The sequence below is a fragment of the Stylophora pistillata genome, chromosome 1, assembly GCF_964205215.1.
Source record: "Stylophora pistillata chromosome 1, jaStyPist1.2, whole genome shotgun sequence".
Classification (NCBI taxonomy): Eukaryota; Metazoa; Cnidaria; class Anthozoa; order Scleractinia; family Pocilloporidae; genus Stylophora; species Stylophora pistillata.
Window position 1 is genome coordinate 41,804,008 of NC_142519.1, and position 12,383 is coordinate 41,816,390.

Here is a 12,383-nt window from a genome sequence, read left to right on the forward strand (position 1 = left end):
TGTACGTGGGGAGGGGAAGAGAGGGCGAAAGGGCAGATAGAAAATAGAAGATGGAGAGAACCCATTGATGTCGTAACGATTCTGTCTCAACGATTCTGTTCCGTTTTATTTATTAATTTTTTTCATGTAATTCTCATTGTGCCTGATAACGATAACCGTACTAAAATAGCAGAGTTGTGTCCTGTGCATTTTCCACATGTCAGAACTGATTGCACAGATCCTATCTCTCCCCCCTCCCCCCGAACACACAAAGAGTCTGCTTTAAGAACTATTTTCAAACTGTGCATGTTCTTGTAACAGGCATCAGGACCAGGGACTTTTCAGCTGCCCCTTTCCTCCGCGGACAATCGTGGAAAATGCACGGGATTGACTTAAGAACCGAGTTACGAAGTAAACCAATATCTTGCTTTCTCGGGGTTGACAGCAACATCTCGGTAATACCAATATAACAACTATTATTATCACGAAAACTCTCGTACAGTTTTGTATCCTTAATCAAGAGTCAGGTTTTCTGCTTTGCATAGTCTGTCCTGAGAACGTGACAGTCAACTATTGGGGTCAACGTACAGTTATTATTACGGTATATTCATCAGTATCGCTTGAGCATGGAGCACAAGAACGGAAACAAGGTATCAAGATCGCGTTAAGTCGAACGCAAAGCCAACCAAACAGTTTTAAATATTCCTATTTTCTTAAAAATGGGGTTCCGCTTTAGCTATCCACATAGAAAAAAGTTCCTTGTCAATGATATTTTTAGTGTGTAGCAATAGGATATATATATATCTTATTAGACGTTTTGTTGTGTATTATTGCTGAGTATTTTTACGAGTTGTGCCGTACTTAGTAAAAATACTCAGCGATACTACACAACCAAACGTCTAATGAGTTATTTATTATCCAACCCGCCAAACTGTTATTTCAGGAGGTGGGACGGAATTGACGCGTTGTCGTGTTACTGTTTCTATTTTCTTCAATAAATGAAAGTTTCCTGGTCGTCTAGCTTTTTTTTCCTCGTTCGATTCAACTAATAAACTTAAATTTATATTTGCCATCCATTCCGACTCTTCGTCGTCAGAAATATGATTCAAATTGTCCGCCATCTTTTTTCCCGTAACTTTAATCCAATTCTTCGCTTGCGCGATGAGAGAAAACCTGTCTAACGGGTTCTCAGGTGTACAAATACCGCATGATATTTGTACTCGTCTTTTGCGTTATTTGTACTCTACGGATTGTAGTTGGATAACAAAAACGGATAACTGAGATACAAGCATGAGAGCAATAGTTAAATTAATTCAACATAATAATACGTTCTTGGGCGGGACGTTTCAAAACATACGCTCATCAAAAGCATAACATTGACTCGTATAACGAGTACTGTGCGCAAACTGAAGCACACGTTTAGCATTACGTAATTATTTCTGTATTACTTCGCTGTCGCCATTATCCGAAGTCATTTCTTCGTCAATAGAATCCTGAGGAGTGCCTTCAATCGGGAGGGTCTCGTGAAGATACTTGAGCAGGTCTCCATCAGCAAAGTCATCGTCTGTGTATCCCTGGCCAGTCATTACTTATCTAGTGGTCAGTAATCCTTCCACACCCACAGGACCCCGGGCGTGGATAAGACCCGTGCTGATACCTACTTTAGCACCTAAATAAAATAATGATGTTTAGTTAGTATCCTGTACCTTTGAAGGACTCGTTGAATTCCCATCCCCGCTACCTATAGCAAGTTCCGCGACAAACTATGCTCCTACGCAGGGCAACAAAACCCACGATAATCAACAGGTAGAAAAACGGGCAAAGTGCATCCCCGACCAAAGCACTGGAGCTATACCGGGGTTTCAAGGTTCTAATGGACTCACGGGTGTACCTGGAAGGTAGGAGTCCCGATGCGCGCATAATTTCCCCTCCCTTTGTAAAACGATCTTTTCAGGTCAACAACATTCAAATCTTCAGAATCACTTTTGGAAAACTGCCCAAATCCAAAGAATCGTCATGGCATAATATGTTTTCCGTGGCTAGATACTCCACTTGTTCGTCATTCTCGCCGCTTGCATGCAAACGCGCAAATACGCAGTATGAGCCATTTCACATAAGAGCGCGGAAACTCGTGACAGCGTCCCTATCCCTCTTCCCACCGCCTTTGAAAAATCCTACCCATGCGTATCTAATGAGATTAACGCGTTCACTCTCAAGATATCATTAGCAATTCTCCTCACAGGCAGCCATACAAATAGTATGAAACTAGTTCGGAGAATTTGGTATTGGATCAAGAAATAATTCCCTAAGGAGAAATTCTGGGGCCCGTTTTCCGAAAGTCCCATTAACTGAACAGGCCCGAAGCCATATTTTACAATCAAAATTTAGAAAATAGATTCGCAGGTTCGTGGCACTCTAACCAGTACAATTTGTTCCTTTAGCTGATAGTTTTATTGCACAATTTACAAATCTTCTGAAACCCCACATTGAATAACAACATATTCCTCCTATAGGAAACAGTAGCCGCAAAAACAGAACAGCTTTACCGGCCCGTTACTTTGACTGTACCTTCGAGAAACGGACCCCCAGACAATGACGGAAGTTAAAGGTTTACAAGCTTCTAAATTCTAAATGATTACATAAAAAGAATACGAAAGGTGCCACGCTACAAGAAGAACACTGGGAATGGAGGATGTCATCATCATTACGGTGTCAAAATAAGAAATCCAATTCCATAACTGCCGTAGTTGCGCGCCTGCAACCTGTTTCCCGGACCTCTGATATCTATGAGCAAAAGTATCCCTTTTTACCAATTAAGGATCGTCGCAGGTTACATTTTTTTTGCTTCAAGCCTCCCGAAAATTCGACAAGATTTTTATTTCCCTTCGGGATAATCTTTTAACCCTTCACACTCCATAACTAGAACCCTTGTTACTGGAACCGAAGCAAATTTCTCCTCCCATCGGGTCACTAATCAATTTTGCGCTCCACGAACTGAATCTTTCATTTTACTTAATTAACGGCAATTGTGTTCCTGTAATAGCTAAGCACACTGTTTCATACTTACCCAGGCCAAAGGGATACCCATCGGAAAATGTAGTGCTTGTGTTATGGAAGACACACGCACTATCCACAGCTTTTAGAAAGTGATCAGCAGTCCCCTCTAAAAATAAAGTATTTTGATAAGGGGCTTTTAGAAATCGGCACAAAGCAAACCATAAATGCATCTTGCGCGGCTTACAAATTTGTGAACTGAGCAATATGTAGTATAACATAGAAACTTGGAAAATATAAGTAAGTTGTCTATATTTTTCTGCGTTGCGCAGCTTACGTAGGTACTCTTTAAGGTTTTTAAAAAACAAACAAACAAACAAACAAACAAACATACGAAACATCACAGTGTAGAGATGATGGCCAACAGAAATGACCTCCAAAAATGGACCTTAGAATCATTGAAAGAAATGCTCCATACTGGAAACAAACGGAAGTTGAATTGTTATAATGAAAACTTTAGCAAACGCTTAGTCAACATATGCGGCAAATTAAAATGGCGCGTGGCGTTAACACTGAAAGACTAATGTGTCTTACATGTAGCCAGCGGTGGATATTCACCTCGCTGCATAGCCACCCTCACGCGGTGAATAGCTCTTAAATATCACGAGAATTACCAAAAACACTGATATAATCTTCATCGCACTGTCATAGCTCTGCGAAATCATTGCAATAAAAACAGAGCTGAAAAGAACCCTGATTACGGAGAGATTATGTAAGATATTCTTACCATTATCAGAGATAATGACAGCGTGAGAGCTTCCACATTGATGGATGCGATCAATGGCTTCCTCTGTAGTCCTGACTACTTCCACTGTACACTCTAACTCGCTGTATTCTTTCTTCGTAGTCTTGGCCAGAGCCGGAGCCAGCGGTAAAGTCTTGACCAACTTGAGTCCGGCGTGAACTATTACCTTAAAAGAAAATCAATTAAACAAACAAATAAAATTAATACTAGAAATAAGAAGAAAATTAGCAAACGGAGTCAGTTGGTGAGTTGGTGGTCTTAATAAGAAGGACGCACATTTTGTCCAGCATGAGTAATGAGCGAACTTACGTAGGTTAGCGACGGACAAAAAAAGCGTGCTGATTGAAAAAAATAATAGAAAAAAAAAATTATAATAATAAAACAGCTTCGCTCTTCAATTTCAGTCGAAACTGTGTTTTCATAGATTTGTCAAATTTCGTGATTTTGACGCTTAAAATGCATAGAGCGATGAAAAAAAAAAACAAAAAAAAAAACAAAATAAATTCAATTGCGCAAAATAACAAAAATTCATAACCGTTGAAAAGTAACGCTCTAAAATTTCTTAGAAGCGAATTTCTCTCGCGCATTCATTTTTCATCACCCAAAGCATAGAGAGCAATATGGAAAAAGCGCATTCTGATGTTATAGTGTAAAGGTTAACGACTTACTCCTTTTTCCCTGAGAGCTTTTAGCATGTGTTCCAGAAATGGCGGCCGAACAAGATCCCTGTGGACTAAAAGGGTCTCCATAGCATTGCCAGCTGCAGGGTAGTCACATTTGGAATCCATTACTACGAAGGAAGAATAGAGTATACTGCAACCAAAATACAGACGATCGATGCCAAAAAGTCAAGTTTAACAGATGTACCGTACGAGCATGATCACCCACAACGAAATGTTTGTCTCGGCAATCATTAAGCCAGAACGGAAAACCATTGAAGAACGGTTTGGTTTAAAGATATTACCCGCGTTTAAACATCTAGTTGAATAGCGGGAGTTATCAAATGGTTTTAGGAAAAAAAAGCCAAAATTTTCGTATTTCACGATCCTTGAAGTAAGTAAAACCATGTGGTAAAGTTGATCCCCACACAAGCACCACAAGTAGTATCAAGGAGGTTATCGCTGAAGATTGCAGAATGCGGGTTCTTGTTGCGTTAATCGCAACCGAATCAAGGATAATTGGTTGGAAGAATGCTGCAAGTTTTCTGGACCAATCACAGAGCGAAGTTAAGCGCAACGAATGCAACCGCGGGTTATTACTACTTCCCATTAAAAATCGAGCAAACTCGGCAATAAAACGCTTTTTCACCAAGCATGAGGTACAACAATGAGTTATATAATGCTCACCAATCTTTGTGGCCATTTCAAGATCCGCATCTTTGTCGACATACACGTGGCAAATTCCCCAAGCATGCCAAGAACAGGAATTTCTTTGCTCTGTCTGAATGCGCTCAATCATCTCACTGGAGCCTCGAAGGATGATTACATCCACGTATTTATCCAACTGATTAAGATGATTTACCTCTTTTCGAGTACTAACCTAACAGTAAGAATAACATTTACGCAGTCAGTATATAAAGACTACAGGACTGACACGGGTGTGATCGGCTCACAGAGTTCGATCACAGATCTGTGGCACGGCTTCTATGAGAAATGATCGCCGGTGAGAAGGGAGAGGAGGTTTGGGAAGGGTAGACGCCAAACCTTCCCAATTCAACGCTCTTCGTACCATCGCGCTTCATTTATCATAGAAATTTCCACTTGAGTGTGAAAACAGATCCGCAATTGTCTTCATCTCGGTTTAATTTACTGCGCCTTGTCATTGGTCCAAAAAACTCGTACACTTCCTCGACCAATCAGATCCAAAACTACAACCAGAGGCGAGATGGTCACTCAGCCGTTTGCTTTTTTTATTTGAGCCGTCATTGGCTCTTGTGATTACTTGAGTTTTGTTTTTACGACACCCAATCGAAAAGCGGTCTGAGAGAACTTCTGGAACAGGGTACCCACTTTGCTTATTCATGTTTTGGAAAGCAAAAGAGTTGCGAAGTTCATACCTGAGTAATTATTGAGAGCATCAAAGATATACTGAAACCTAATTAGTCCACATTCAGTGTGCGAAGTGAATTGCAAGGCAGTAAAACTCTGAATCAAAGTCAATGGCTGCGAGGAAGTCAGTCAATGGTAGTCACTAGAAAGTTTAAATTGAGAGCAGAAAATTGATGAATGAAAAGTTTAAAAGGGCTCGTTTAATGTCTTACTCCTTTAGAAAAAGTTACTGCTGCCGGTTTACTATCTCGAAATTATTTGACTCTCTCTACAAATGACAGTAAAAATTGTACACATTTACTAACGTCTGTTGAGGCGAAAAAAACAACAAGGATGATGGGTTAGTGTCAGCTAATCAGCCTAAGCACCGTCACAAAACTTACCAAACTAACAGCTTGGGGGGGGGGGAGGGGGGAACGTACATGGACAAAGCCTCTGCAACAAGACTGTGAAGAGATCTATTGCTGTGATAAGCTTCTTTACCACCATTCAGAAGCAAACCGTTGCATGTGCCGATGACTAAAGAGGCGACCTTGGAGAAAAAAAATTCCAACTTATGAAAAGACAAATACATGAACAAACACAACCAGAGGAAAAAAAACCCTTTCGTTTTCCATGGGTAAGGCTCAAAATCCCTGGGTTTTATAAAAGCAGGATTTTTATGTTTTCAGTTTACTTTGGACCAAGAAGCAAGTTAACAGGAACACACAAAAAGAGAAAAAACAAAACAAAACAAAACGAACGAACGAACAAATACTTTTCATATCTAAAGACCAGGTAAGTCAACTTCTAAATCTTACAATACTCTATAAGGAAAAAGATGAGAAACATTTAAACCTACTACAGCTGTACCTGTACTAGAGCAGCTGGGCAAGATCCAAAAATCACAAGAAGCACTCTAATTGGAACAGTTTCTCGTTTCAGCTCTAAACCATAAGCGATTTTGGTTCGTTTTAGCACACAACCCAAGATGTTGTGCGAGGAATGCGCAATCTGTCTCAGTCCCTGAGCAAGGTTTTCAAGTTTGGACGGACGGTGTCAAAAGTAATCTGCCCATCATAAGGGCACTTAAGCGTCTCTCAAACCGAGCGTAGTCCAGATCTTGAAAGTTAGCATCTACAATTTGATCCTTGCGTTCGATAAGAAGGTTGGCTAATTTGTAAATGATTCTGGCCGGCTAGACAAAACATGTAAAAGAAAAACAAAGACGCATCATTTAAACTGTAGTACTGCGCGTGACATTTGAATGTTGAAATGATAGATGAGGCGCGAGAAGAGTCAGCTTCAAGCCGTGCTTCAAACCTAGGCCAAGGCAAAAAAAGAGAGATGTTGGCAAAAACCGAACACTACCCCTCAACCAAAGGGAATTTTGGGTCATTTTGGTCAAACCTGTCGTCGACAACTTTTCCGTTAATTTTTTTTGGCCTATAAGTCTGGATAATCTGAAATGGTCCAAAGAAGCATGCTGAACAGACGTTATTTGTTTGGCGTTTTTCAGTGGAACGGAGGTAAGCGCGAGAGAAGCGCGGAGTGCCAGTCGCGTGCAAGGGGAGAAACGTGCTGCTTCACGCTGGCCTCGCGTTTGCCTCCGTTCGTCTGAACAACACAAAAGGATTACGCCTGCTCTGCAGGCTAGACCTGAACATGGAATTAAATTAATAGCAAACAACTGTTCGGCCTTAAGCATTTTTAATAGTCTACAACCGTACCTGGTCAGCGGTCAGTGCTTGCTCTTCCCCTTTTGCGAGCTATGAAAAAAAAGCGAATTCATAAAAGAAACCGAAAAACACATTTACGCAGAAAAAAAAGAAAAATAGTATAACAGCAAACAATTTTATAAAACTAGTATATCCCGAGAAGAAGGTGCAAATTTACAGTCACAGGATCAACCAGGACCACTCGGTATATCATCACACGCGAGTTACCACAGGTTTTCAGGAGGGAGGGGAGATGGGGGGAAGTTACTGAAAGGTTTAACCAGACGCTGTAATCACTAAAAGCACTCCGTATCTAGTTCACGATGCACACTGAATGAAAACGCTGATATGGCATTTTTACAAAAACTGCCCGCAATCTAGCATCTAAAATTAGTAGTTTAACAGAACCCTATGTGGACATCACGAGCTCCTCTTTACTTGTTTGACTTCAGAATCCTGTCCCTCCAGTGTTTCTGAATATTTAAGTTAAGGTCGAGATCAACTCTGTATCAGATAGCCATTAGAGTTTGAGAATTCTAAACATAAAAGTATCGCAATTAAGTTCCGATCTAATATAAAGCGTTCTCTGATTGATCTGCTGCCTTAAGTTTCCAACCAATCACTATAAGGTAAACTACAACGTGACGATGACATGGACTAAGGTACATTCTGACGTACCTGCCGCAGCCTGATTCTCTACAGATGGCCCTGGTTCGTCGACCATAGTGAAGAATGCTCCAACCTTTCGGCTATCCAGGACTTGACGAATGACGTAATCACTTCCAGTAGCATTGGCTATAACTACACTCGTAGCGCTCTTTAGTGCCCAGGCTGCAGCCTGAACAGTCATGAAGAAGGTAAAAATAAAATGGTTAAGTTACGAGAGTTGAAATAATTCATCGTTATTTTGTAAGCCTTATTCTCTGAGAGCAAATCGCGAAACTGTTTCGATCTCTCTTTCCCAAAGATTCAAACGCAAACTTGCCTTTGTAAAGGAATCATAACACGATTTATGACTCGTACTAAATTTAGCATAAAGCCCCGTTCACATAGTGCTGTGACTTTCTGTCATCTTTCTGCCTTGCGTCCACAATAATCCGAAAAAATTCTCCACTAAAAACAGATATTTTCAAACTACAGATAATTTTCAAAACGGCACTATAGGCCATACGGTAACTAAAATGTACTCAGAGAATAATCGAAAAAAAGTAGCTGTATACGGATAGTCCAAAATTGAAAGGATTTGGCTGCATGTAAATTTCGGTACCTGTCTGCCTGCCTTGAAGTTTACGTCAGGATTTAGTATCTTTCTCGTTTGTACCTTTATGTGATTTTATTCAATCAAAAAGACTGGTCTTTCACCACGTTTTTGAATGACAACTCGTTGCTTGCGAATGGGAATTTCAATGTTGCGTTCCAATAAAATTTACCTGACCTCCCCTTAAGAGTATCCGGTGCTCTAACAATCCTCGCTCATGGACGGTCAATTGTCTAAAGTTCCCCCTTCATACTCTTTGCAAACATGTTTTGAACTATTGGAAGTACAAGCCTTCACTTTAGACTCCATGCCTCCCCTGCCAACACGTGACTTTTCTCCAAATTCAATATTACTGACGTTCGCTGGCCTGAATGTGTCTAGAAGGCGAGACTAGGGCAAGTCGGGAGGGCTGCAGTAAATGCCCCGTACATCTGATAATATCAACAGCAAATCTGACTTCAGTTCCACTGATAGCAAGGAAGATAAACTATCATTGTCCTTTACACTTATCACCTGATGAAAACAACGAGAATCGAATCTTTTTTAAGAACAGTGGAATAACAGTCACGTTATTATGAGATTCACATTTACGTTGAAGCTTAATAGTTCATTCATTCAGTCAGTCATTGACAGTAACATCAGGAAGTCACAGAAGAAAAGTTAAGTAAAACCCAAAGCAATTCCGTATTACTTTCAGCACACAATTGAAAATTGCTCTAAAATTTTATCTACAGCTAAGATTCCTGGCTGATCCTCGGTGTAAAAACCTGTGAATCTCACGAGTGACACAAAACAAAGACAACAAAACATTATAAACAATAGCGTACAGCAAAACAATACCTCATGAAACAAAGAAACCCTCCTTAGGTTTTTACACCGAGGATGACCCAGATTCCTACATGCTAAGAACACCTGTAGATTTGTATCTGTCATGTTGAGGATTCAGTGATTGCTCTAAATTTTGTCAGTGGCTATTTGCTGGATCAAAAAAGTGCACAATTTGTTTTAGTCAGTAAAAAGTTTTCCACGCGTTTTTTTCATTCCAAATTGCATCCTATGACGTTTGATTACCAATAAATAGATGTTGAGAATTGAGAATTTCGCATCACATCAAGCTAAAAACTCTCTGACTGATAAGTAATGTCAGCAGCTCCTACGATCTGATGAACACTGAATGCTGGTTAACCCTGCGGGTGACAAGCATCTAATTCTTCTTACAATATGACTGCTGAATCAAACATTACAGTACTGAGAATAAAGCAAATGATCACCAACTGCAGAAGCTACTGATCGTTCAACAAACTCTCCTAGTCAGTACCGTACTGGTGAACAGTGTGGAGAATTTGCTTACTGATATTGTAAGGACAAGATATCTGTTAATCTCTTCTAAAAGTCCATTGACTAAGATTATAAACAAGATTTTCACTACTAGGCTGCTTTCTGTAACAAAATTTCAAAGTTTTTTCACTAGAAGAACAGCTCGTAAAGAGTGTATTTTGAATGACTGTTTACAATGAGCATGCAACAAGGCTTTGGAATCAACATAAACATAGACATATTGACAGGAACAGCAAACAATCCTATGAGTGAGATTAATTCAGACCAAGACAGAGTCACCAAGGAAACTAAACTTTAAGATAAATTGTGATAAATTGTGCTTAGAATTGGTGGACCCCAAAGAACTCCAAGAAGTGATCAACATGTAACTTCCCCAAATAATATTCAATAATATCCAGCTAACAGGTAAAGAGAATACTCAAAACTTATCAAGTAGAATTTGTGATTGTGATCTAACACCAAATTCTTGTAACTAATTTACAAGGAAATGTGTAGCAGCTAGAGGGGAGAATTAGCAATCAGATCTTAGGATTAAGGGTTAAAAGCTAAAAATGCCAGGCTGACACAATGCAGCTATGTACTAATGCCAAAAAATGCATGGCACGCTAAAATACTAGGTCAATCTCCAATATGCCAGAGCATAATATAAACATTTCACTCGCTGATCCACAAATAAAGGTAATGTTCTCAAAGTTTGACAATAAAATAAACATGTACATGCTATACTTCAATTGGGCCTCTCAAATTTAAGGAAACTGCTAAAATTAATACATATTTTTTAGGGTTCTTGGAATTGATAATAACCTGAAAACAGATGGTAAAGTTTCAACATTAAATCTTTGTCTTCACTGACTACAACTTCTTGTGCCAACTACCCTCTCTAAATGGTGCTAAGTAACTGAATTAGGGATTTGTGATTGAAAATGTTACTTACCGGTGCCCAGGCCATCTTATCAAGTCGTGAGAAAAGTGCATGTAAGAGAAGGAGACAGTGACAGTGTTAGAAAAGTCAATTGTCTAGCGTTTAACTACATTCTCACTGAGCTAAATTCTACATAAAACTTTGTCTTAAGTTGAACTGTTTAACAAAATTTTATTTACTAATAGGTTGTCTATGATGATGAGTTTCATGTTTTTTGGCTACTCTGTTCATACAATTGGACAATTTCTTTGGTTCCTTTGGCATGGCAATTGTCAAATAGTGAGAACATTTGAGGGCAAATATGGGTAATTGTGAAGAAGAGCTCCCCAAAAAACCTGTCGGCCGACAGTCGGCCGACAGACGACCAACTGTCGGCCGACTGTCGGCCGACAGACGACCAACTGTCGGCCGACTGTCGGCCGACAGTCGGCCGACAGACGACCAACTGTCGGCCGACTGTCGGCCGACAGACGACCAACTGTCGGCCGACTGTCGGCCGACAGGTTTTGCCTGAAATATAGGCTACCTGTCGGCCGCCAGTCGGCCGACAGTCGGCCGACTGTTGGTAATGTGTCGGTAACCTGTCGGTACCTTGTCGGTAGCTTGTCCGTGAAACGATCACACAATGTTAGGGATTCTAAGTTTGCCGTTACAAAAGCATATGGGTTTAAATTATTAATTTTTTAATTTGCGTTTGTCGCAGAGTGGCAAAACGAGGTATCGTGGTCGTTTTAGATCAAGAGTTTTTGGTCTGGTTTACCAGAAACGTTGAGTGATCCGATATTTCACTCGTAGAATCGTGCCTCGCTTGATACAACATCCAACATGTTTAATACGTTGACAATTGACTTTCAAGATTTGGTGGCTCCTAAAGGAGCCGTTTTGTGCGTGGTGAAATATACAAGATATTTCACTCGTAAAATCGTGCCGCGAACTTCATTGGCAACAGCTGCCCCTCTCTCCTCATGTTGCTCATGACCGGGATGTAGCGCCGAAGTCTTTTGCGACAGGCAACCTCCAGATCTCGCACGGATTGAACTTCTTGGTCGCGGAGGACGAGGTCCAGTTCCCTCGAGGCGACCTTTTTCAATTCTGCTATCGCCACGAAGTCTCGTAGTGTGCTCCGAGGACAGCCTGCAAGACGGAAGGCACAGGTGTATGGAGTCAAATCAAGGTGTATGGAGTCAAATCAAGAGAAAGCTGAAGGCAATGAACGGGACAGTGAAGAGCAAACTTCCATGCTACCTCGACGAGTTCAACTGGCGGAAATGCTACCCTGGTGATCCGTTTGACAACTTGCTCGAAGCCATCGCAGAGTTCTGCCCACCAAACTAAGTTATTA

The 12,383-nt window shown here is 40.5% G+C and overlaps 1 pseudogene across 1 annotated transcript; it reads right to left on the reverse strand.

Moving 5' to 3' along the window:
* Positions 1 to 93: 93 nt before the first annotated feature.
* On the reverse strand, positions 94 to 8,367 carry LOC148742586 (delta-1-pyrroline-5-carboxylate synthase-like; annotated as a pseudogene). The gene is made up of 9 exons (XR_015996386.1): positions 8,202 to 8,367; positions 7,536 to 7,574; positions 6,679 to 7,003; positions 6,215 to 6,358; positions 5,125 to 5,317; positions 4,447 to 4,568; positions 3,761 to 3,944; positions 3,047 to 3,142; positions 94 to 1,648 (listed from the first exon to the last, which is right to left on the reverse strand). The product of XR_015996386.1 is annotated as a delta-1-pyrroline-5-carboxylate synthase-like (transcript).
* Positions 8,368 to 12,383: the final 4,016 nt, after the last annotated feature.